The sequence below is a fragment of the Megalobrama amblycephala genome, linkage group LG9 (assembly GCF_018812025.1).
Source record: "Megalobrama amblycephala isolate DHTTF-2021 linkage group LG9, ASM1881202v1, whole genome shotgun sequence".
NCBI lineage: Eukaryota > Metazoa > Chordata > Actinopteri > Cypriniformes > Xenocyprididae > Megalobrama > Megalobrama amblycephala.
Window position 1 is genome coordinate 39923676 of NC_063052.1, and position 25566 is coordinate 39949241.

Sequence of the window (25566 nt, forward strand, 5' to 3'; positions counted from 1 at the left end):
CACACTTGCAGAGGTGGGTAATCCAGGGGTCAAAGAGTAAAAGTCCTGCCATATTTTTATTCCACCCACTGAAGCATTAATGAGATAAATAAGTGATTAATTGAGTGATGATTGAGCATTATTGAAGACACCTGATGATAACAAGCAGAATCACCAAAGGAGAAAATCACAATTTTTAAGTTACCATCATCGAGGTCAGGGTTTGTTTTAGTTGAGCTCTTGACCCTTGCCTTTTTAATATTAGATTTTGTTTGGGCAAATTTAACTGCATTAAAACCAACCAGAAAAGCAAAGTTAAAAGATGATCAGGTGTTGTTGGTTATGTTTTTACGTAATCTGAATCACTGAACTCATTTAAAGCCCAATCTCTGAGTTATATTTATATTATTGATTACAGCAGCACTGTGATTCTACAGCACAAGATCAACTTTAGCAATACAATTTTTTTTTTTTTAGAGTTCTCATTTAAAAAAAAAAGGACCTCATTTAAACACACAGACATCAAGAATCATCCTGTGAATCTCAACAATGGTGAGAGTGATAAAGCATGTTGCAATGCATTCTGGGTGCCACCAATCAAAATTCATCCATGCCTCCCATCATGCATTGCTGCATGAATAAATTATGAGCTAAATTGTCTTAGTAATTTTCTTTATTCTCACTATTAAAATGTTGCTGTTTTTCTGTGACTTTTTAGTAGCTTGTTTTCTAATGTTCAGAGTTGATCTGTTGATCAGAATATGTTGCTTGTCACCATCGTTGAGATTCACAGGCTGATACTTGATGTCTGTGTGTGCCTAAAATTTATATCTTTTTTGTGATAAGGACAACTTTAAAAAAAAAAAAATCTATATTGTAAAATCTGATCTTCTGCTGTAGAATCACAGTGCTGCTGTAATCAATAATGCAAATCTGACTCAGAGATTGGGCTCTAAATTAGTTCAGTGATTCAGATCAAATAATGCATCTGTGAAAACATAACCAACACCACCTGACCATCTTTTAACTTCGCTTTGCTGGTTGGTTTTAATGTAGTTAAAACTGCCCAAACAAAATCTAATGTTAAAAAGTCAAGGGTCAAGAGCTCAACTAAAACAAACCCTGACCTCGATGATGGTAACTTAAAAATTGTGATTTTCTCCTTTGGTGATTCTGCTTGTTATCATCAGGTGTCTTCAATAATGCTCAATCATCACTCAATTAATCACTTATTTATCTCATTAATGCTTCAGTGGGTGGAATAAAAATATGGCAGGACTTTTACTCTTTGGCCCCTGGATTACCCACCTCTGCACACTTGTCTCCTGAGACGAAAACTCTAATAGTCTCACAATGGTCTCCTTTAAAGTTTTAGAAGAGATCTTAACAACATCACACGCTGTGCTCATATTTTTCTCTTTGGATAGAGAAACTGGATTGCTCATATTTGTCTCTAAAGAGTCAGAAGCGATCTCAACATCCAGAGGTGGGTAATCCAGGGGTCAAAGAGTAAAAGTCCTGCCATATTTTTATTCCACCCACTGAAGCATTAATGAGATAAATAAGTGATTAATTGAGTGATGATTGAGCATTATTGAAGACACCTGATGATAACAAGCAGAATCACCAAAGGAGAAAATCACAATTTTTAAGTTACCATCATCGAGGTCAGGGTTTGTTTTAGTTGAGCTCTTGACCCTTGACTTTTTAACGTTAGATTTTGTTTGGGCAGTTTTAACTACATTAAAACCAACCAGCAAAGCGAAGTTAAAAGATGGTCAGGTGGTGTTGGTTATGTTTTCACAGATGCATTATTTGATCTGAATCACTGAACTAATTTCTGAGTCAGATTTACATTACTAATTACAGCAGCACTGTGATTCTACAGCACAAGATCAGCTTTGTCAATGCAATTTTTTCTGATTTAAAAAAAAAAAAAAACAGAGCTCATTTAAACACACAGACATCAAGAATCATCCTGTGAATCTCAACAGTGGTGGCCATCATAAAGCATGTTGCAGTGCATTCTGGGAGCCACCAATCAAAATTCATCCATGGCTCCCATCATGCATTGCTGCATGAATAAATTATGAGCTGAATTGTCTTAGTAATTTCATTTATTCTCACTATTAAAATTTTGCTGTTTTTCTGTGACTTTTTAGTAGCTTGTTTTCTAATGTTCAGAGTTGATCTGTTGATCAGAATATGTTGCTTGTCACCGTTGTTGAGATTCATACGCTGATTCTTGATGTCTGTGCGTGCCTAAAATATATATCTTTTTTGTGATAAGAACAACTTTTTTTTTAATGCAGTAAAAACTGCCCAAACAAAATCTAATATTAAAAAGTCAAGGGTCAAGAGCTCAACTAAAACAAACTCTGACCTCGATGATGGTAACTTAAAAATTGTGATTTTCTCCTTTGGTGATTCTGCTTGTTATCATCAGGTGTCTTCAATAATGCTCAATCATCACTCAATTAATCATTTATTTATCTCATTAATGCTTCAGTGGGTGGAATAAAAATATGGCAGGACTTTTACTTTCTGACCCCTGGAATGTCCACCTCTGTTTAAAAGTGATCTCAACAACTGTAAAATGTGTATACCAACCCTGCAAACAAGGCTGCAGTGGTCCTTTCACGGGCCCACTTAGGGCTGCCAGTGCAGAGCCCCTGAGAATTTGCTCATTGACCAAATGTTGGCCCTTTAGCACTGGCCCTGCATGAGCAGCCCTCACTTAGCCTTCAGGAAGCCTTAGCGCTGTTTTATTGAAAATAATAAAGTTTGAAGTCACCGGAGGTAAGTGCTTGCTTTACTTGGGCTCTTGACTCTTGACATCTTAACTTTAATGTTTCTCTGATTGCAATAACTGTGTGTTTCTGAAGCACATTTGTTGTAGCAAAAGTTGCTAGAGAAATTTTGGTCAGATGAAGTTGATTATCTATTGGTGATTCACTGATCTCACCCAGAATTTGATATTTGAGAATGTTATTTATTTAATCATTATAGTAGCCCTAGAACACCACTGCATGAATTTTTGTCCTGCTTTAATATTTTGAACATTTTTAAGTCATTATGCATAAATTATTTGAACAGGATCATGTAGACTCACACAGACATCAAGAGTCAGTGTATGAACCTCAACAATGGTGACAATCAACAAAATATTCAGATCAACTCACAAAATCATCACAAAACAAGCTACTAAAGTTACAAAACAAAGCTTTTGTTGATTGTCACCATTGTTGAGGTTCATACGCTGAATCTTGATGTCTGTGTGAGTCTACATGATCCTGTCTGAATAATTTATGCATAATTACTTTTAAAATTTTAAAGCAGGACAAAATTGAATGCAGTTATTAAATCAAAATATTGGCCTCAGAGATCAGACTCTGGGTGAGATCAGTGAATCACCAATAAATAATCAACTTCATCTGACCAGAATTTCTCTTGCAACTTTTGCTACAACAAATGTGTTCCAGAAACACACAGTTACAGCAGCCATAAAAACATTAAAGTTAAGAAGTCAAGGGTCAGGAGCCCAACAAAAGCAAGCACTTACCTTCATAACGGTGACTTCAAACTTTATTATTATCAATAAAACAGCGCTAAGGCTTCCTGGAGGCTAAGTGAGGGCTGCCCCTGCAGGGCCAGTGCTAAAGGGCCAACATTTTGCCAATGAGCAAATTCTCAGGGGCCCTGTGCTGGCAGACTTGTTTGCAGGGAAGTCAAATGTGAACACAAAACATTTATACTATATATTAATAATCAAATTAGTCAAGGATTGGGTTATAAGTCATTTAAAGGTGCCCTAGAACATGTTTTTAAAAGATGTAATATAAGTCTAAGGTGTCCCCTGAATGTGTCTGTGAAGTTTCAGCTCAAAATACCCCATAGATTTTTTTTTAATTAATTTTTTGAACTGCCTATTTTGGAGCATCATTATAAATGAGCCGATTTATGCTGCGGCCCCTTTAAATCTCGTACTCCACGCCCCAAAAGCTTGTGCTTGCCTTAAACAACATAAACAGAAGTTCACACAGCTAATATAACCCTCAAAATGGATCTTTACAAAGTGTTCGTCATGCATGCGTCGGATTATGTGAGTACTGTATACTGTTATATTGTTTACATCTGATTCTGACTGAATTTGAGGCTGTGCTCCGTGGCTAACGGCTAATGCTACACTGTTGGAGAGATTTATAAAGAATGAAGTTGTGCTTATGAATTATACAGACTGCAAGTGTTTAATAATGAAAATAGTGACAGCTCTTGTCTCTGTGAATACAGTAATAAACGATGGTAACTTTAACCACATTTAACAGTCCACACTCAAAAAAAATGAACTTTCACTGTTGTTAGTTTCACTCAAACCACCCTTGTTCACATTACTTAAAAAACTCATGTAACTACATGAACGTAATTTAACTGCGTTGTTTCTACTAAAATAGAGTATTGTCAGCTTTACTTAGTAAGTGTTTGTTCAGTCAACTTAACATTGTTGTGTGAAACGCACACATTATTGCTGACATAACTAAATGTGCAGTGGATCCGTAGTTCCCAGCATGCTTTGCAAGGGACTGCATTAGGAGAGTAAATTTAGGGATTAAAGTGTTATTTTATGTGTTTTTCAGTAAAGGGAAAGATGTTGTTAGTTTATGTTAGTGTTTAACGTTCAGTTATATTGGACATTTAGAGTAGTTTCTGTAATGTTTTTGCATTCTGTGGTTACCATTATGCAGAAGAGTGTCGCCTGTGTTTAGGCTGTGCACACTCATATAAGCATGTTTATAAGATGAAATTCCTGCTCTCAATTTAATTGAGTTTGTTCAATTAATTATTTTTTGAGTGCATTTTGGGGTGAGGGGGCTGCATTCTGATATGTTGTATCCTTTTTATTGAAATGATTATTCGCTTTACATAATCAACATAACATTATTAAGTAAACTGCACATATATAAATATTATGTAACAGTGACATTCAAATGATATGTATTTACTCAAAGAAATTTTGTCAGCTTTACTTGAATTTCTTTTGTTTATTCAACTAAATAGTTTTTTGTACAAATTACTCAATATTGTTGCGTGGAACCACTTGACACTTATTTTTTAAGTAAATCCAACAATTCATTTTTTTGAGTGCATTGGCAACATGCTAATGAAACATTTAGAAAGACAATTTACAAATATCACTAAAAATATCATGATATCATGGATCATGTCAGTTATTGTTGCTCCATCTGCCATTTTTCGCTATTGTTCTTGCTTGCTTACCTAGTCTGATGATTCAGCTGTGCAGATCCAGACGTTAATACTGCCTGCCCTTGTCTAATGCCTTTCATAATGTTGGGAACATGGGCTGGCATTATGCAAATATTGGGGGCATACATATTAATGATCCTGACTGTTACGTAACAGTCGGTGTTATGTTGAGATTTGCCTGTTCTTCGGAGGTCTTTTAAACAAATGAGATTTATATAAGAAGGAGGAAACAATGGAGTTTGAAACACAATGTATGTCTTTTCCATATTCAACTATGCCAAGGTAAATTCAATTTTTAATTCAAGGGCACCTTTAACATATTCTTTTTGTTTTTATTTTTGTTTTTGTTTTTATTCTTTGTTTTCTTACAGAGAAAGAAAGAAATACAGACGAAGAGGATGAGCAGGAGGGGATACGCTTAATTAATATATTAAACCCTCAACAGTAATATAACATAATAACTGTAAACAATTTCAGAGATTTTATTATTGTTATTTGTTATTGTATTATTTATTGTTATTGTTATTATTTTTGGTGCTTGTGAATCATAACTGTGTGATCATAACTGAACTTGGTTCAACTAGTTTCTCTATATTTGTATGTTATATATTTATGAATTTATTTTACTACAGTCTTTAACTTGTTAGTGTATGGACCTTATATGTGCTGTATAGCAGTGATTTGTTACTGTGTGTTTTGTGTTAGACAGATCTATATTTTGTAGTTGCTGGAATCTGCTTGACTCTTGTCAATTTGGACAATGATTTATAATTGGTAATATTATAAATATTAATATTTATAGATGTGTATGACTCTGATTGGGGGTTTATTGCCTATTTTTTGGTTTTGCTTTTTGTATTCCATTTCTTTTATTATGTTCCTTTTCATTCCTTTTCATTCATTATTCTCATTTGCAAGTAATTTGGAAGAAATTATCTGCTCAATTAATAAATGTTCAAATAAGATGGACTATACTACTGCTGATATACATCATATAAGATGTAGATATACTGCTGGTATTAATATCCAAGGGTGAAACATTTCCCTGTGCTGATTTCACTCGTGTTGAAGTTGGTCACATGAATTTGCCTTTACTGACCAACAGAAAGCCGCTTGGCTTAAAAGTGACTTCAGTTCAAGCTTTGTTTAAAGTACACTATTGACAATGGACATTTTTGCCCATGAAATTTCACAGAAATGTTGTGAATTTTTTCCACTGAGCAAACAATTTAAAAAAATTTAATATTTGCTTTTCTTAAATGTAGAAATTCATCTAAAAAGCAAAATTTTTGTGAACTCTAATTTATTAAAATTAGATTTTTATTTTTATTTTTTTTACATTACTACAATTGTCACGATTCCTGTCACGTCCCGGACTCCAATTCCCATAATGCTCCCTGCCAGTCACATGCACACACTCCACACCAATCACCAGTTGCCACATACAGCTGAAGCTCATTATCTGGACTATTTAAGACTCACACACACACACACCACCTCATTGCGAAGTCTTGTTGTCTGCCTGTTACTGTTCCTGTCTGTTACCCAGTGATGGGAAACCAAGGCTTTCTGAAGCATTTGAGGCTGAAAAACGGTTCATTACTCGAAGCTTTTAACATAGTGCGCATTAGCGACATCTGGTGGTCAGACTTGTTTCTCTACCGTATCTAAATCATGGCGGAGCAGATCTACAGTTTGAAAAAGCATGTGACAAAAGCTTCAGAAGTCCGTGACATACGGAATGACTCTTGTCTTGAATCAGTTCTATCTAATATAAACTAGTCTCATCTAAATTAATTTGTGATAATGAGACCACCACTCGTATCATGTGTAACCTGATCAACGGATTCACATATTGATCAATAATATAAAATATACAATGATGTGATCATAACTGACATTAGTAGTTAAAATATATATTTTGGGTGAGCTGTTTAACCTTTATGTTCTGTTCAGGGTCTCCGAGACCCCAGCAATAAAACATGATTAAATGCATTTTCCTTTATGCAACTGAAGCGGCAATTTTTTTAAACCAGCTGTCTCGATTTTCCGATACTGCATGACATTCGAAGCTTCAAACGTCATCAATCACGTGGTATTGTCATTTCGATACAAGCATCGGTACAGCGTGTGATACAGTAGTGCTTTGAAAACTGTGTCGGAGCCTCGAAGCCTTGGTATCAACCGTCCCATCACTACTGTTACCTGTTTACGATCCTCTGCTGCCTGCCTTTGGACTGTGTATTGTTTCCTGACCTGTGAATGATATCTGCCTGTCCTGATTCCCTGCCTGTTCAATGATCTCGATTCTGCCTGCTCTCTGCCATACCTGTTTGCCACTGCTTGACCCTTGACTGTTTAACTACGAACTATGCTTTAATAAAGCTTGCACGTGGATCCGATCCTGAATCCCGCCTCGTTACAACAATAGACACAATATTTCATTCCCCTTGGAAAAAAAAAAACTTAAAATAGGTAAATGTATTTATTGTTTTTGATCAAACTGAATTAAACGAGGACACGAATCTTTAAAATGATTCAAAAACAGCTCAAGATTAGATGTAAAGTTTATTGTAAGTATTTTTGGCCATTGCAGATGTTAAACATTGGTAAATGGAGGATGTTTGTCTTTCCCCACTGAGCAAATTACGTCCAGAAGACGTCTTTTTCAGGTCTTGTCTCAGGTTGAAAAGACGTCCACTGAGGGGCCAGAATGAAAGTTTTTATGACATCTTTTTTGGACGTCTTCTGGACATCCGATATAGACGAACACGCAGAATCACCAAAGGAGAAAAATCACAATTTTTAAGCCACCATCGTGGAGATGAGTGTTTGCTTTAGTTGGCTCTTGACCCTTGACTTTTTATATTAGAGTTTGTTTGGGCAGTTAACTGAGTCATAACAGCTAGACAAGTAAAGAGAAATGATCAGGTGTTGGTTATGTTTCACATAATCATTATTAGACCTGAATCACTGAACTCATTTAGAGCCCAATCTCTGAGTTAGATTTACATTATTGATTATAGCAGCACTGTGATTCTACAGCACAAGATCAGCTTTATCAATATAATCTGAAGGATTTCACAAACAGTTGTTCTGAGCAAAAAAAAAAATTTCTCTTAGGCACACACAGACATCAAGAATCAGCCTGTGAATCTCAACAACGGTGACAAGCAACATATTCTGATCAACAGATCAACTCTGAACATTAGAAAACAAGCTACTAAAAAGTCACATAAACAGAACAAAATAAAATATGAGAATAAAGGAAATTACTAAAACAATTAAGCTCATAATTTATTCATGCAGCAATGCATGATGGGAGCCATGGATGAATTTTGATTGGTTGCTCCCAGAATGCACTGCAACATGCTTTTTGATGGTCACCACTGTTGAGATTCACAGGATGATTCTTGATGTCTGTGTGCGCCTAAATTTGAAGCTTTTTTTTTTGTTCAACACACCTTTTCTGAAATCATGTTAATCACATTGATAAAGCTGATCTTGTGCTGTAGAATCACCGTGATGCTGTAATCAATAATGTAAATCTAACTCAGAGATTGGGCTCTAGATGAGTTCAGTGATTCAGGCCAAACAATGATTATGTGAAAACATAACCAACACCTGATCATTTCTCTTTACTTGTCTGGCTGTTATGACTCAGTTAACAGCCCAAACAAATTCTAATATTAATAAGGCAAGGGTCAAGAGCCCAACTAAAGCAAACACTCATCTCCACGATGGTGGCTTAAAAATTGTGATTTTTCTCCTTTGGTGATTCTGCGTGTTCGTCTATATCGGATGTTCAGAAGACGTCCAAAAAAGACGTCATAAAAACTTTCATTCTGGCCCCTCAGTGGACGTCTTTTCAACCTGAGACAAGACCTGAAAAAGACGTCTTCTGGACGTAATTTGCTCAGTGGGTCATCTTCTCAGTTTTTTTACTTATCCAATGATCTGAAATGAACAAAATGGCACAAGAAATTTGAAATAAAAACAGAGTATTATAAGATACAGTCATGATGACATTGTTTGTTGGTTCCTTATGTAAAGTTCATTATAATGACAATTTGATTGCACTTACGCCACTAATCCAGCTGCTGTAGGCAGACACACGAGTGAAGACTGTTGGCTTCTGGTTGGTATTACAACCCGATGATGACACAAAGCTGGTCACTCCATGAACGACATACTGACCGCTCACTTGGCAGTTCAGAGGACCACCAGAGTCACCCTAAAACAACACAACAGGAGCCAAAATGGGACCTTTTTCTGCAGTATGAAATAACAATTCATGATCTGTTTGACAGTCAGTGTTTCTCACATTGCATCCAGACAAGCTGCCGCCACCAGCGCACACCATGGTGTTCTTCACGATGCTTCCCCACCAGTCACTACGAGAGCAGGTACTGTAGTCCACCACGGGCAGGTAGGCCTGTTTCAGCTGAGCAGAGAGCGACCCACCAGCTGCATGAGAGACAGGAATCATCAGTACATGCAAATGATTTCGGGAAACACCAAAGCTATTTGAAGTTAAACTGACTCTGAGTGCGGCCCCAGCCGGTGATGTAACAGACATTGTTGTGGGGCAGAACCTGTCCTGAGGGTGGAAGGGTGGCCAGCTTCACGTATGAGTTCAGAGTGGCAGCAGAGGACAGACGCATAAGAGCGATATCATATCTGGAAAACAAAGAACAGACATCACAGTCTACAACGCGCATTTAATTTCTCATGCTAGGGGGCGCTATAACTTTAGAAGATTTTTGATGCGATCATGGATGTTGTGTTGATGTAAGTCCAGGTCGTCATGTATGAAATTTATGTCAAAGACTCAATACAGTCAAGTATGCTGCTTAGATACTATGTGTAATTGTAGATATTGTTGTATGTGAAGCATTAAAGTTAAATGTGTAATTGTTGATATATGGTGTGTTTGATGTCATTACTACAAAATATTAAAATATTATACTTTAGTATACTATTACTAAAGTCCTCTAAGTGGATTTTTACTACAATCAAAAACTGATATGCAAGATTGAGCTTGCTTATAACCCGACGTATACCCGAAGGTTGCAGGTTCGAGTCTCAGAACAGGTTGTGCTGAATTCTGACCCCCTGCCAGATTATCACCCCGTAGTATTGGTAGGTTTATGTGTAGGTGAGGGAGAGGGGTTAGGATTAGGCAATCTGATAGCAACTTTAATGAGGGGGTAATAATTTGGCAGGGGGTCGAAATTCGACACAACTGTTAGTTACCTGAATCAGCAGAGTAATATAAAACATTGCTATGGGTGACGGGGTGACAGTTATTACAAAATCTCTGACTGCTAAATGCTGCGATTGACCAATCACAATAAAGATTTTCAGAGAGCCGCGAAGAGTGTGTTGCGCTAAAGGTAAAATGGTTGAGACAGTCATATTACAGTAAAGTACTTTTTATATATGTGTTGTATATGTGTAATTGGCTTGACAGTATAGTATTGTTGTTTGTGTTTCATTAAAGTTCTAACTATTGATACAGTTGAGTTTGTTGTGTTAAAAAGTTATAGGCCTTACGAGTATTTGTTCATATAGTCGTGTATATATTGTGTATAATTGTCGCCACAGTCGTGACTCGTGTATGTTGTGCATGTTATATACACACCCAGAAGCCACATTGTTTCTGTTCCAGCTGGGGTGGATGGTCACTTGACTGACGCTCATGTTACTGCTCGCGACCCTCGTGGTTGTAGATGTCGTGGTCGCCCAGGACAACACGCCAAGTTCTCGAGCTGCAGGGGAAACAGGTTCAGAAAAACATAGGTATAGAGAGGGTATGTACGTGACGTCACCATCGACTGTTATGACTGCGGTCACGCCCACTGAGTGGCAAAAGACAGTGGCAGCATTGATTTTCAGAGTGAATGCCACGAAAAACACATCCAAAATGGGAAAGAGCTTTGTGATTGACTGTTGACACAAAACCTGAGGTATATATTTAAAGACTGCCAAAAGCTACAGAAACAAGAAGCAAATGGATCAACAGAAACAGCTGGACTCCAGCAGAGAAACATGGATTTGCCGTTATCATTTTTGTGTCAAATTGTTGGATTTTGAGGTAAAATCATACCGTATAATTGTATTGTTATATACTCACAGCAAAATGCCCAGTGTTAAATGAACACCCAAAGTGTACATATGACTCCATCTTACCTGGAGTTAAAAAGTAACACTGAAGCAGTGTTAAAGTTAATGAGATAATTGATTGATAATTGATTGATGATTGAGTGATGATTGACAATTAGTGGAGACACCTGATGATAATAAGCAGAATCACTGAAGGAAAGAGAGAAAAAAGGTGTTAATTAATGATTTATGGAATGTTTTATTTCAAGTCATCATGAAAGAGGTCAGCGTTTGCTTTAGTTGGGCTCTTGACTCTTTACCTTTTATTATTAATTTTCTCTGACTGCTCCAACTTTTGTGTTTGTAAAGCACATTTGTTATAGTCAGAGAAAAAAGGATCTGGTCACAATATAATTTTATGAATGTTGAATTAAGCCAGTTGTCATTTAAAGTCTAAATCTCTGACTGTGTGCTTGACGTGTAGCTTTAGTGTTAATGATTGTAGTCCTGTGAGTTTACAGCTTGAGATCCAACAGGAGAAAGACCTTTTTTTCTCTTTTTTTTTTAAGAATAATACATTATGCACTGAAGCTTCAGTGTTCAAACACACACAGACATCAAGAATCAGCATATGATTCTCAAGAACGGTGACGATAAATAAATACAAAATACTGACAAACAGATCAACTCTGAACATCACAAAACAAGCTACTGTCACAACAAAACAACAGAAAAATAAAGCAAACATGAACAATCTACGAAAATTACAGGACAATTCAGCTGCATAATTTATTCATGCAGCAATGCATGATGGGAGCAATGGATGCGTTTTGATTGGTGGCTCCCATCATGCACTGCAACATGAAGCACTTTGATTGTCACCATTGTTGAGGGTCATATGCTGATTCTTCATGTCTGTGTGTGTTTAAAAAAAACCTTCAAATTATAAAAGCTCTGCTGGATCTCAACAGATTTACTGTAAAGAAACAATATAACATCTATATCACCAGCTAATACTGGATGTCACCAATGATTCTGACCATTTCACAATGAGTAAACACAACCATTATGACTGTGATTCCCAAAACATTGTAAAACTAAATTAATCAACTTTAGCCTTATTGGGAAACACAGCCCAGATCATAGTATCTCTGGCCATAACAAATGTGCTTTGCAAACACAAAGTTGGGGCAGTCAGAGATAAATTAATGTTCATAAATAGAGTCAAGAGCCCAACTAAAGGAAATGCTTTTCACCATCATGGTGAAACTAAACTTTCATTCAAACATTAACATCTAAACATCTGTTCATTCTCAGTAAGAACTTTTGTTGATGTATGACAGAAATCAAATCAAACTGGTTAATAATAAGTGTAATAATGTTTAATGGCTGGAAGTCAGTTGTAGTTGTTGTGTCTCTCTCTTTTTCTCTTGTTGTTTCTTCAGTGATTCTGCTTATTATCATCAGGTGTCTCCACTAATTGTCAATCATCACTCAATCATCAATCAATTATCTCATTAACTTTAACACTGCGTCAGTGTTACTTTTTAACACCCAGTAAGATGGAGTCATATGTACACTTTGGGTGTTCATTTAACACTGGGGATTTTGTTGTGCTGTGTTGACAAATCATCAATTAAATATTTACCATCTTTTATTCTGCATTATTGGGTGTTTTTAATTAAACACTGACAAAAACTATACATGCTTTAGAGCTGGACAATATGACGATATATATATAACAGTGATTACTTGGATTTAAACCTACCTATATTGTAGTTATATAAAATATTGACAGGCAGATTTGCTTCATGTATTTCCCCGGCATCGAAATCAGGCACATATAAATGTCAGGAAACAAAATTCCTGGCTGCATGGACCTATACATACATCTGTTCAGTGGGTTGTACTGTTATTAAATGTGTTTGACTGTTCTGCTGATGAAACAGTGCAAAAATGTATTTACAAGAAACTTTTAGAAAAACCTCAGACAACATGAGCTGTGGAAAATTATAAAGTGTTTATTCATCTTTTTACAGTGGATGCCACTGAAAACATGGTAAGTCTATCCCTCACAGCCTGTCATGGCACTGTTCTGGATAAGGTCAATAGGTCTCTGCAAGACAGTAATGGCAGTTACCAGAGCAGTGGACGTGGCCATAACGGAGGGGCGCTTTTGACTTCGTTACCTGATTGGCCCACGTCACAGTGACAGTAGAGTTTAGGGGTGGGGTCAAGTAAAGCGCATCATTTCTTTGCATGATTTAGAAACACCCACCAGTCTGAAAATGTCTACTTTCGTTGTTGAGTTCGTCAAACTCCTTCAGATTCATACTTGTGATTTGTCTCAATGTTTGTGTTGTTTCTTAACTATTTAGATACAAAAAAAACGTGTCAACGCAGTGGACGGCGGTCATCATCCAATTCCTTTGTCATAATGTCACTTAATGTGACAATGTCATAATACTTAAAATAATGGAGTTGTTAATTTATATACATTGTTTTGTAATATTACGGAGTTTTAAGTATAATTTAAAATAAAAACCGTAAAAAATCACAGTTATTTTATATAAAATTAGGATTTTTTTTTTTTTTTTTTACAGTGTAAGTGTCAAAGGAAATGCACAACAGACAGGGGTGTCTCTCTGTTCTGATGTTAGCAGCAAACATAATTGAAGCATTAAGGCAGAACACTGAGGTTTGAGGCTAAAGACTGCTATTTGTCTCATAACTTAGCAATATATTCATTTAAAACAAACAATTCTGTAACAGAACTACTTTAAAATAGTTTGTTTCAAATGCATTGTAATACAATACAAAAGTCGCAATTGCTTGAAAATGTTTTTTCTTTTACTAGTTTTGTCTTTAAACAGACAATTTAACTTGGTGAAGACCCTGTCTGTGCACAAGTTAAAATAAATGCATTTGAAAATTATGTTAAAGATTTATTTTTATTACATTTTAATGGATGTTGCAGCTGTTCCTGTGGACTGTTACAACTGTACCCTCTTATGGGGTCAGTTGCAACATTTGACTTATTCAAGTATAATACAATGTGGGTTGGTAGCTGACAGATGTAGGTATATGTTACACACAGAAGGGGACGGAGACACAGGTAAAACGTATGTGATGTTTATTGAACAACCAGAGAGTTATGCAGATGAAGTTCTTAGCAGATGGCTATCAAGCAGTGATACTTGTCTTGATCTTCTCTCCAGGTTACAAGGATGGCAGGCAGATGTGGAACAGAGGATACCAGGAGGCACTCACTGAAGACACAGAGAACACAATGGATCTTGGAAGACAATGGAGACAGGTAATTAGTCTGTAAGCATAACAGAAAGTCATAACAAGACTGGACAGTGACTGAGTGCTCTGAAGTGTCTTTTATGCTGCGGTGGTGATGAGTGTTGATGAGTGTCAGGTGTTGCTGATCAATACTGAGGAGAGGGAGTGTGATGAGATTGGTGAAGTGAAGAGCCTGGTGTGTCTGTGACAGAATACTGTATTAAAATTTAGCAAACAGACTCTGGGAAACTCAAGGAAAAAAGTGTTGCATCCGTCCCTGCTCTCCCCTAAGTCCGACCACAGTTTGAGCGCTCTTAATAGGCCTAGATAAACTTTCATTCTTCTCACTGCATGATAAAAACACATGTCTGAATAGACTTAACAGTAATACAAATAATCACAAAGCTTTACAGGTTTTATTTAAATGATTTTTAAGTACATAAAAGGTTTATAATCCACTTGCTATAGTCATTCTGTATGAAATCACAATGATATAATATTCAGAGTGTCAAAACTACAAGCCCACTGCTTTTTCTGACTCATTTAAAAACTGACGGATCATCTAATTTTCAAGCTTTCACTTCATTATACGGCTAATGGATCTGAATCACACATGCTCAGTGTTGTGGCAAAAATTAAACTCGACTCTTACTGCATAAGAGACAAACACATCCAGTTGTCTTTCAAAGTTTTATTTCTTGCAAAGAAAGGTCAAACATTCAAGTAGCTGCAGAGTGTAAGACAAAGATTCTCAAGGTCTCTCACCCTTCTCTTATACTTCAGTTTCCAAGGTTGAAAACTCTGTTTTCTTCCCATATTAGGCACATGACCAGAAAATAACTCTTCCACCTGTCACATGACACTCACATCCCCCTTACTCTACAAAACCCACACATTTGTCACCTACAAACATGGTATTGGCCATGAGTCAAAAATAAATCCCTAAATGTAGCTGTTCTACATGACTCAGAGAATGCATTCTTAAACACTTCTAAAAGAAACTATGTAATCATCAAGCAGATAAGAATAATCATTTTTCTAATTTCCTCAACTCTCAGTCACAGTGAGAAGATCTCAGTTCCTGTACACAGTGAGAGACGGGGTCATTCAATGACCATCTTACCGGGTGTTAGAAAGTAACACTGAAGCAGTGTTAAAGTTAATGAGATAATTGATTGATGATTGAGTGATGATTGACAATTAGTGGAGACACCTGATGATAATAAGCAGAATCACTGAAGGAATAAGAGAAAAAGAGAGAGACACAACATCTACAACTGACTTCCAGCCATTAAACATTATTACACTTATTATTAACCAGTTTTGTTTGATTTCTGTCATACATCAACAAAAGTTCTTACTGAGAATGAACAGATGTTTAGATGTTAATGTTTTAATGAAAAGTTTAGTTTGAAGTCACCATGATGGTGAAAAGCATTTCCTTTAGTTGGGCTCTTGACTCTATTGATTAACATTAACTTATCTCTGACTGCTCTAACTTTGTGTTTGTAAAGCATGTTTGTTATGGTCAGAGAAACTATGATCTGGGCTGTGTTTCCCAATAGTGCTGTAAGCCAAAGGTTATCAGTTTAGGTTTACAATGCTTTGGGAAACACAGTCATAGTGGTTTTGTTTTGATTATGACATTATTTTTGTGAAATGGTCAGATTCATTGGTGACATCCAGGATTGTCAGTCATATAGATGTTATATTATTTCTTTCTAGTAAATCTGTTACCGCTTGAAATCTAGAAGAGCTTTTATAATCTGAAGAACAGAAAAAAAAACCCCACAGACATCAAGAATCAGCATATGACCCTCAACAATGGTGACAATCAAACAAAATTCTTCATGTTGCAGTGCATGATGGGAGCCACCACTCAAATCTCATCCATGGCTCCCATCATGCATTGCTGCATGAATAAATTATGCAGCTGAATTGTCCTGTAATTTTCGTCGATTGTTCATGTTTGCTTTATTTTTCTGTTGTTTTGTTGTGACAGTAGCTTGTTTTGTGATGTTCAGAGTTGATCTGTTTGTCAGTATTTTGTATTTATTTATCATCACCGTTCTTGAGAATCATATGCTGACTCTTGATGTCTGTGTGTTTGTTTTTTTTTTCTTGAGTCTTCAGATTAGAGATACTCCTTGCTGCAGACTGTAGCGCGGTGACGTCACGTATTTTGACGTTACGTATTGCATGTCTTTAAAACGCATGCGCCATAACATGTTGGCAGCGCATGCGTGTCATATGAGTTACGCGGTAGTGTCACGTGTTTTGACGTCGTGTGTGACATTCCACGTCCTTAAAACGCATGCGAAAACTTGGCACAAGTTAATATGTAAAAATGTTGAAAACGACAAAGAAATAATAAAAGAAAGAGCTTTATTGGCAAGTGTGCTTGCACACACAAGGAATTTTACTTGGTGCTGAAGCTTCCAGTTCACATATACAATACAAATACAACAAGAACATAGTAATAAAATTCTAATAAAAATAAAAAAAAAAAAAAAAAAACAGAGCGGCAAAACTGAGTACACATATCCATTGTTTTGAAACATGCCATCTGAGGTAAAATTATATAATGAGGAATTACGGATGTGTGTGTCTATAGTATTTTATTTAAAAGGTTATTTCCACATTCTGTTGCACTTCACTGTGTATATTGCAATATTACTGTAAACATTAATGGCACCTTATATACTTTTTTTAATAGTTCCTCTGTCATGGTTGTTTTTTTTGTGTACTATATTTTTTGGACAGTTTCTGTCGCTTTGGCAATACTGCATGTAAAACATTTATGCTAATGAAGTAGTTAGAAGTTAAACTGACTACATAAAGTATATTTTCAGTCTCTACCAACTAAACCAAAAAAATAATCAAACTGATAACAGTGATAACTTTCTTTTATTTCAAAACAAAGCATATCTCTCTTTTACAATTATAATTACAGAATTATGAATTAATTACACATACAGATTATCACACATTATATTTTTTATATTATGTATGTGTGCGGGTATAATATATATATATATATATATATATATATATATATATAAAATATAAATAATAAATATATACACAATATATAATAATATACACTATAAAATATATATATATATATATATATATATATATATATATGTAATATTTATATGTAAATGATATAAATGATATATAAATACATACACATAAATTATATAATATATCTATATCTATATCTCTATATATCTATATATATATATATATATATATATATATCTCACATGAAAATTCCTTCAAATCTTCTGAAATTCCCCTCCATCATTAAAAAAACAGTCAACAGAGCAATAGCCCTCAACTTCCTTAACTGAATAAAATCCTCGCAGGACTCCCCTTCTGCCATCACCAACATACCTAGGTGGGCAGTCCTTGAACAGAAAAAGAGAAGAGTAGAGAGAGCTGGTATTGGTTTCACTTTATTTCTTGAACAGCACAAATAACACTGTTTTGAAAATAATTCTACTCTTATTTTTACTTTTCAATTTAGAGGTGATGAAAACCCCCCTGCCTGTTGATTACTTGACCAAGGTAAGTACAGTATAAACTCCTATCAATCTATCAGTTTCCTTTTTTAGTATATCTTACAGTGGGGATCGAAAGTTTGGGAACCCCTTTCAGAATCTGTGAAAATGTGAATTTTTAACAAAACAAGAGAGATCATACAAAATTATTTTTTGTTTAGTTCTGTCCTGAGTAAGATATTTTACATAAAATATGTTTGCATTTAGTTCACAAGACAAAACAATAGCTGAATTTATTAAAATATCTATAGTATGTGAACCATTGATTCTCAATACTGTGTGTGGTTACCTGATGATCCATGACTGTTTTTTGTTTTTGATGGTTGTTCATGAGTCTCTTGTTTGTCCTGAGCAGTTAAACTGAGCTCTGTTCTTCAGAAAAATCTCCAGTTCCTGCAGATTCATCAGTTTGAAGCATTTTTGCATATTTGAACCCTTTCCAGCAGTGACTGTAGGATTTTGAGATTCATCTTTTCTCACTGAGGACAACTGAGGGACTCAAACACAATTATTAAAAATGGTTCAAACATTCACTGATGCTCCAGAAGGAAACACAATGCATTAAGTGCTGGGGGTGAAAACTTTTTGAATTTGAAGATCAAGGTAAATTGTACTTAATTTTTCTTCTGGGAAACATGCAAGAATCTTCTGTTGCTTCCGAAGGGCAGTACTAAATGAAAAAAATTATATTTCAACAAAATAAGAAAAATGTGGACATCTTCATCCTGTTCAAAAGTTTTCACCCCCCGGCTCTCAATGCATTGTGTTTCCTTCTGGAGCATATATATATTATATATATATTATAGTGTATATTATTTATATATTGTGTATATATTTATTATTTATATATATATATATATATATATATATATATATATATATATATATATATATTATACCCGCACACAAAAGAAAGTTATCACTGTTATCAGTTTGATTATTTTTTTGGTTTAGTTGGTAGAGACTGAAAATATACTTTATGTAGTCAGTTTAACTTCTAACTACTTCATTAGCATAAATGTTTTACATGCAGTATTGCCAAAGCGACAGAAACTGTCCAAAAATATAGTACACAAAATAAACAACCATGACAGAGGAACTATTAAAATAAGTATATAAGGTGCCATTAACTTACGCGCATGCGCGCCAATGACGTCACGTATGTGTCACCGCGCATGCGTATTACATACAAGATGATACGTCATTCTTTGCGCATGCGCGGTAACACATACGTGACTCAAAATACGTGACGTCATCGCGCTACAGTCTGCAGCGAGGAGTATTTGGCAGATTATCATGTTAAAGCCAGTGCGATTAAAGGTATGTCTATTATGAATAGAGAATTGGTTATAACGCAGTTAGCAGATGATACCACCCTTTTTCTCCAAAATGAAAACTGTTGTGTCTGCTGGCAGATTAATAATAACGCGACACCATCGTCTGCGGTTTAACTCACGTTATTCTTTTACTGAACTGGAACTCAATTCTCAATACGTCACTATATAGGTCACCACTAGGGGGCAGGCTTTTCACAAAACTATGATACCCCATAGTAAATACATTACACTTTCTTCCCCACTAGATTAAACATACTGAGAAAATGAAATACAAACTATAACTTACTGTATAACATTTACAGTTAATCTAACACAATGTTGCTAATTACAACATATCTACAAATCAAGCCTTTGTGGAGGTTTTCTACATCTCTCAGGATAACGTCTCTGTAAGCCTGGGTAAGTTTCAGGTACAGGTGCAACTGGAATTGTCACAACTGGTTCATCTTTGTGCAGCTCAGATTCATTCACATTAACTGATGTAGGAGGGGCAGTTTCAACAGCATCATTGTCCTTGTCATTTGAATCAGTTACAGGTAAAGGTGAGGATTTTGTCTGGCGATCCACCAACTGATCTACATGGCGTCTCCATGTGTTTTCTCCAACCTTCACTGTGTATGTCAAGGGTCCAGTTCTGGTGGCGATGGTACCTGGTTGCCACTTTTCCAGTCTGTAGTCACGTGCTAAGACCTCCTGTCCAACTTGGAAGTTTCTTGCGGGTCTGTCCTTCATATGCACAAATTGTTTGTTTTCCACGTGACTTCGAACATTGGGTTTGACGAGATCCAAGCGAGATCTTAAGTTTCTCTTAAGAAACATCATCGCTGGTGTTTGACCAGTCGTGGTGTGTGTTGCATTTCTGTACATGAAAAGGAAGTTGTCTATTTTGTGTTGTAGTGAAATGTTGTCATTATCCATTGCTTTTATTGCTTTCTTGAAAGTCTGTACAAACCTTTCCGCCAAGCCATTAGTGGCAGGATGGTATGGTGCGGAAGTGATGTGTTTGACTCCGTTCAGCTTCATGAATTTCTGAAACTCATCTGAGACGAACTGTCGTCCATTATCCGTGCATATCTGCTCTGGCAACCCGTTCCTGGAGAATATTGTTCTCAACACTGAAACAGTCTTTTCAGATGTGGTTGTCTTCATCGGGACAACTTCAGGCCATTTAGAATGCGCGTCCACGGCGATCAAGAACATGGAGTCCTTGAATGGTCCAGCAAAGTCAACGTGCACTCGTTGCCATGGTGTTGACGGCCATTCCCAGGGATGCAAAGGAGCTAATGGTGGAGAGTTCTGGGTCCTTTGACATCCAGGACAAGCCTTTGCCAGATCCTCAATCTGCTTATCGATTCCTGGCCACCACATATAACTACGTGCAAGATTCTTCATTTTTACCATGCCCAAATGTCCTTCGTGCAAGGTGTCCAACATCTTACTGCGCAATTTGGAGGGAATGACAACTCTTAATCCACACATCAGTGTTCCTTGACACACGGAAAGCTGTTCTCTCCTCGCTGAGAATGCTGGATACAGTGAATTACCATGTGCTGGCCATCCAAGTACTGTGATGTCATAGACTTTGGACAATGTTGGGTCGTTACGGGTTTCTTTCTGAATAGTGGCATTTGTTACAGGTAACTGACTCACAATTGTGGTGTGAAACACATCAGCTGGATCTTCACTATGTGACTCTTCTGTCAACTTCAGTGGAAGACGTGACAAGCCATCCGCGTTACCATGTAGTTTGGTGCCTTTGTACTCAATATCATATTGGTGAGCACCCAAGAAGAGTGACCAACGCTGCAGCCTAGCCGAGGCCATAACTGAGACACCCTTCCGCACGTTGAAGATCGAGACCAAAGGCTGATGGTCTGTGATCAGGGTAAACCTTTGACCATATAGATAATGGTGAAACTTCTTTACACCCCACACCAGACTAAGTGCTTCTCGGTCTATTTGCGCGTAGTTACGTTCCGATGCCGTTAGTGATCTCGATGCGAAGGCTATCGGTTTTTCTGTGCCTTCTGGAAACTTGTGTGACAGCACAGCACCAATTCCATACGGCGACGCATCGCATGCCAGCCTGATAGGTATGGATGGGTTAAAATGTGTCAGCACTACATCAGAAGTTATGAGCATCTTGGTCTTTTGGAAAGCTTGTTCGCAACTGTCTGACCATTTCCACTGTGTTCTTGTTTGCAATAGTGCATTCAATGGATGTAGCACAGTCGAGAGGTTTGGAAGAAATTTGTGGTAGTAGTTCACAAGTCCGAGGTATGATCGAAGTTGAGACACATTCTGTGGGTGTGGTGCATTTAACACAGCTTCAATTTTGTCCTGTGACTTGTGTAGACCATCTTTGTCTATCACATGACCACAATAAGAAATCCGAGACTTGAAAAACTCACATTTTTCTTTGTTAGCTCTTAGTCCATACTCACGCAGTCGAGTCAGCACCCATTGTAAGTTCTGGAGGTGATCTGCATCATCCTTCCCTGTCACAATGATATCGTCCAGGTAACACTGCGTTCCTGGGATGCCCTGCAGCACCTGGTCCATTGCTCTTTGCCACAAGGCAGGGGCTGATGCGATTCCAAAGACAAGACGGTTGTACTGATAGAGCCCTTTATGTGTGTTGATGGTCAAGAATTTCTTGGATTGCTCGTCCATCTCCATTTGGAGGTAAGCTTGGGCCAAGTCAATTTTTGAAAAGTGTTCACCACCAGACAAAGATGCGAAAATGTCTTCAATGCGTGGCAGGGGATACTGTACTGCATGAAGGGCTGGATTAATAGTCACTTTAAAGTCCCCACAAATACGCACATCCCCTGTTTTCCCCTTTTTGATCACTGGTACTATGGGCGTTGCCCATTCACTCCGTTCGATTTTAGTCAGGATTCCTGTTTTTTCCAAATGATCCAGCTCCGCCTCCACCTTAGGACGAATTGCATAGGGGACTGGGCGGGCTTTAAAGAATTTTGGAGAAGTGTCTTCTTTCAGCTCCAGATTCCCTTTTATTCCTTTAAGTGTTCCTATTCCTTTCTGAAACACAGGTTCTGCATGTTGTACAATTTGCGTTAAAGTCATTTGTGTCTCTTTGTTTGTAATTTGCTGGGACACACTCAAGTTTTTTATTGTGTGCCAGTCCAGAGGTATTTTCCTCAGCCACTCACGTCCGAACAATGCAGGCCCTCCATTTTCCAATACGTACAGGTTGAGCTGTTGCTGATTTTCTTTGTACTTAACAGTTACTGGTAATTTTCCTTTCGGAGACACTTTTTCACCAGTATAAGTCTTTAATATCACTGATGTCTTTTGCAGTGGTATTTTTGAAAACAGTCGTTTGTAATCAGCCGCTGAGATGACCGATAAGGCAGATCCAGTGTCTAACTCCATTTTGACTTTAACTCCTGATACTTCTGGTGTGAGCCAAATAACTCTTCGATCTGTCTCCTTAATATTGTACAGTTCCAGACATGAGAGATCATCAGTATCTGAACTTGTGTTAGCTTCATTTTCAGTTACTTGATGTACCGCGGTGGATTTACGTTTCACTTTGTGCGTTCTGTCTTTGTGTATCTTTTGTTTTTCCGTTTTGCATACTCTCTCGATGTGCCCCTTTTTATGACATCTTCTACACTCTTTATCCTTGAACCAGCAGTCATTCGCATCATGAGACATTTTTCCACAGCGATAACATTTCTGTTTTCTTTCCGATTTCAGTGACAGTTTATTTGTCGCACATTCCATTGATTTTTGTTGCAATTCTAATGCATCTTTTGCTGCAGTCTCCATGGATATTGCTATGTTCAGTGCACGATCGAGTGTCAAATCTTTTTCTGTCAGCAGTCTTTTTTGTGTACTTTCATTATGCATTCCGCACACAAGCCTGTCTCTTAATGCATCTGCCAGTCCAGCTCCGAATTGACAATGCTCTGACAATCGGCGTAACTCAGCTATGTATTCGGAAATGCTTTCTCCTTTAGCTTGGCTCCGCTTGTGGAATCTGAATCTTTCTGCAATTACTAAGGGTTTGGGGTTCAAATGTTCATTTAAAATGTCCACAATTTGCTGGAACGATTTATCAGCTGGCTTTTCAGGGGTTAATAGACTACGAAGCAGTCCATACGTCTTTGCTCCCATCACGCTCAGCAAAACAGCCACTTTCTTATCATTTTCAATGGCATTAGCTACACAGTATAGCTCCACTCTTTCCACATAAGTTCCCCAATCCTCAGCATTATTATCAAATGCAGTGATAGCTCCAATCATTGACATTTTTGCTTGTTTGCAATTTCGCTTTACACATTAATTGGCTTTTTCTCTCTCTTCCATGTAACTCACGCGCTCTTTTCGTGTTTCTTGTCCATTCAGAGTTTTTTTTTTTTTTTTTTTTGTCGCATCTGTGGTTGTCGATCCAGACCTCGTCGCCAATTCTGTTGTGTCTGCTGGCAGATTAATAATAACGCGACACCATCGTCTGCGGTTTAACTCACGTTATTCTTTTACTGAACTGGAACTCAATTCTCAATACGTCACTATATAGGTCACCACTAGGGGGCAGGCTTTTCACAAAACTATGATACCCCATAGTAAATACATTACAAAAACCAAATCCCTATCGCAATTAATGTTATAGAAGAGTTTTCTAAAGCATCTGGTGTCTACTTAAATGTAAAGAAGTGCGAACTTATGGCAGTTAAAGAATGTTCTGTGGCATCTTATTGTAACATTCCAGTCAAAACGGAAGTCAAATACCTAGGAATTATAGTAAGTAAGAATGAACAGAATAGAAGTTTTTCTAATTTTAATCCTATTATTCAAAACACTCAAAAGAAGTTAAATCAATGGCTTTCAAGGGATTTATCGTTAAGAGGAAGAGTTTTGATCTCCAAAGCAGAAGGTATATCTCAGCTAACTTATACAGCTATGGCTCTTCATGTTGATAATAAAATATCAAAGGAGATTGATAAGATGCTGTTTAATTTTGTTTGGAGAAATAGAATACATTATATAAGGAAAAATATTTTAATGAACTCTTATGAGAATGGTGGCCTCAACTTCCTAGACTTTACTACACTAAACAATACATTTAAATTCAATTGGATTAGACATTTTGTTAAATATCCAACTTCTATTTGGAATGTAATTCCCTTTCATATTTTATCCAGCCTAGGCGGATAAAAAAAAAAATACGTTGTCTACTGTAAAATTTAGGGTTACAAAACCAGTATACCGTATTGTCTTTTACAGATTCCACATTTTTTTCACGGTATATTCCTGGCAACCACAGCTGCCGGTATTTTACCGTAAATTTGACAGTTTTTTTTTTAACAGTGTAGTATTATTTTAGTGCTATACAAATACAGAAAGCAGCCTGTGTGATTTGTATTTGGTGATTTCATTTTATCAATGGTGGTCAATTCTGAGCTCAAGAAAAGCTTAAATTGTTTTAAAGACAGAAAATCATATTTCCACAATAAGAAAACTTTATTTAATTTAATGTGAAAATTAAATTATCTCAGTATGGGCGTTTTCACAATTCTTATGCAAGAATAAAGCAGCCAAATACATGACAAGCCTGAGCTTTGACTATTTCTTATTAAAATAAATATTTTATATGTCTAACTACCCAGCCAGCAGAGCCATGTGGGGCCCAAATGGGTTTGACCTGGGCTATCTAACTGGGACCCAGCCAGTTTTGCACCCAGTTTCCATGGAGACCCCACATGGGTTAGCCCAGATGAACTGAACACTGCTCAGATGTGCACACTACAGGCTGTTAAATGAAACACAGAAACATGCTGGAGTTAATGAGATAATTAGGTGATAACGAGCAGAATCACTGAAGGACAGAGAAACACAAGAACTACGACTTCAGCCACAGCCTTCGATGAAATCAACTGAAGATAAAAGACATTAAATCTCTGAAGATCTGATTAAACAACTCCACAAACAGCATTACCAGCTTCACTTATCACTAACCAGACTGACTTTATTTCTGACATTCATCTACAAAAGTTGTT

The 25566-nt window shown here is 36.8% G+C and overlaps 1 protein-coding gene and 1 pseudogene across 1 annotated transcript in view; one reads left to right on the top strand and one right to left on the bottom strand.

Annotated features, from left to right (window-relative positions):
- LOC125275896 (H-2 class I histocompatibility antigen, alpha chain-like) overlaps positions 1–25566 on the top strand; it is a 251257-nt gene that overhangs the window by 105343 nt on the left and 120348 nt on the right. The window lies entirely within an intron of this gene.
- LOC125276068 lies at positions 9166–13507 on the bottom strand (annotated as a pseudogene).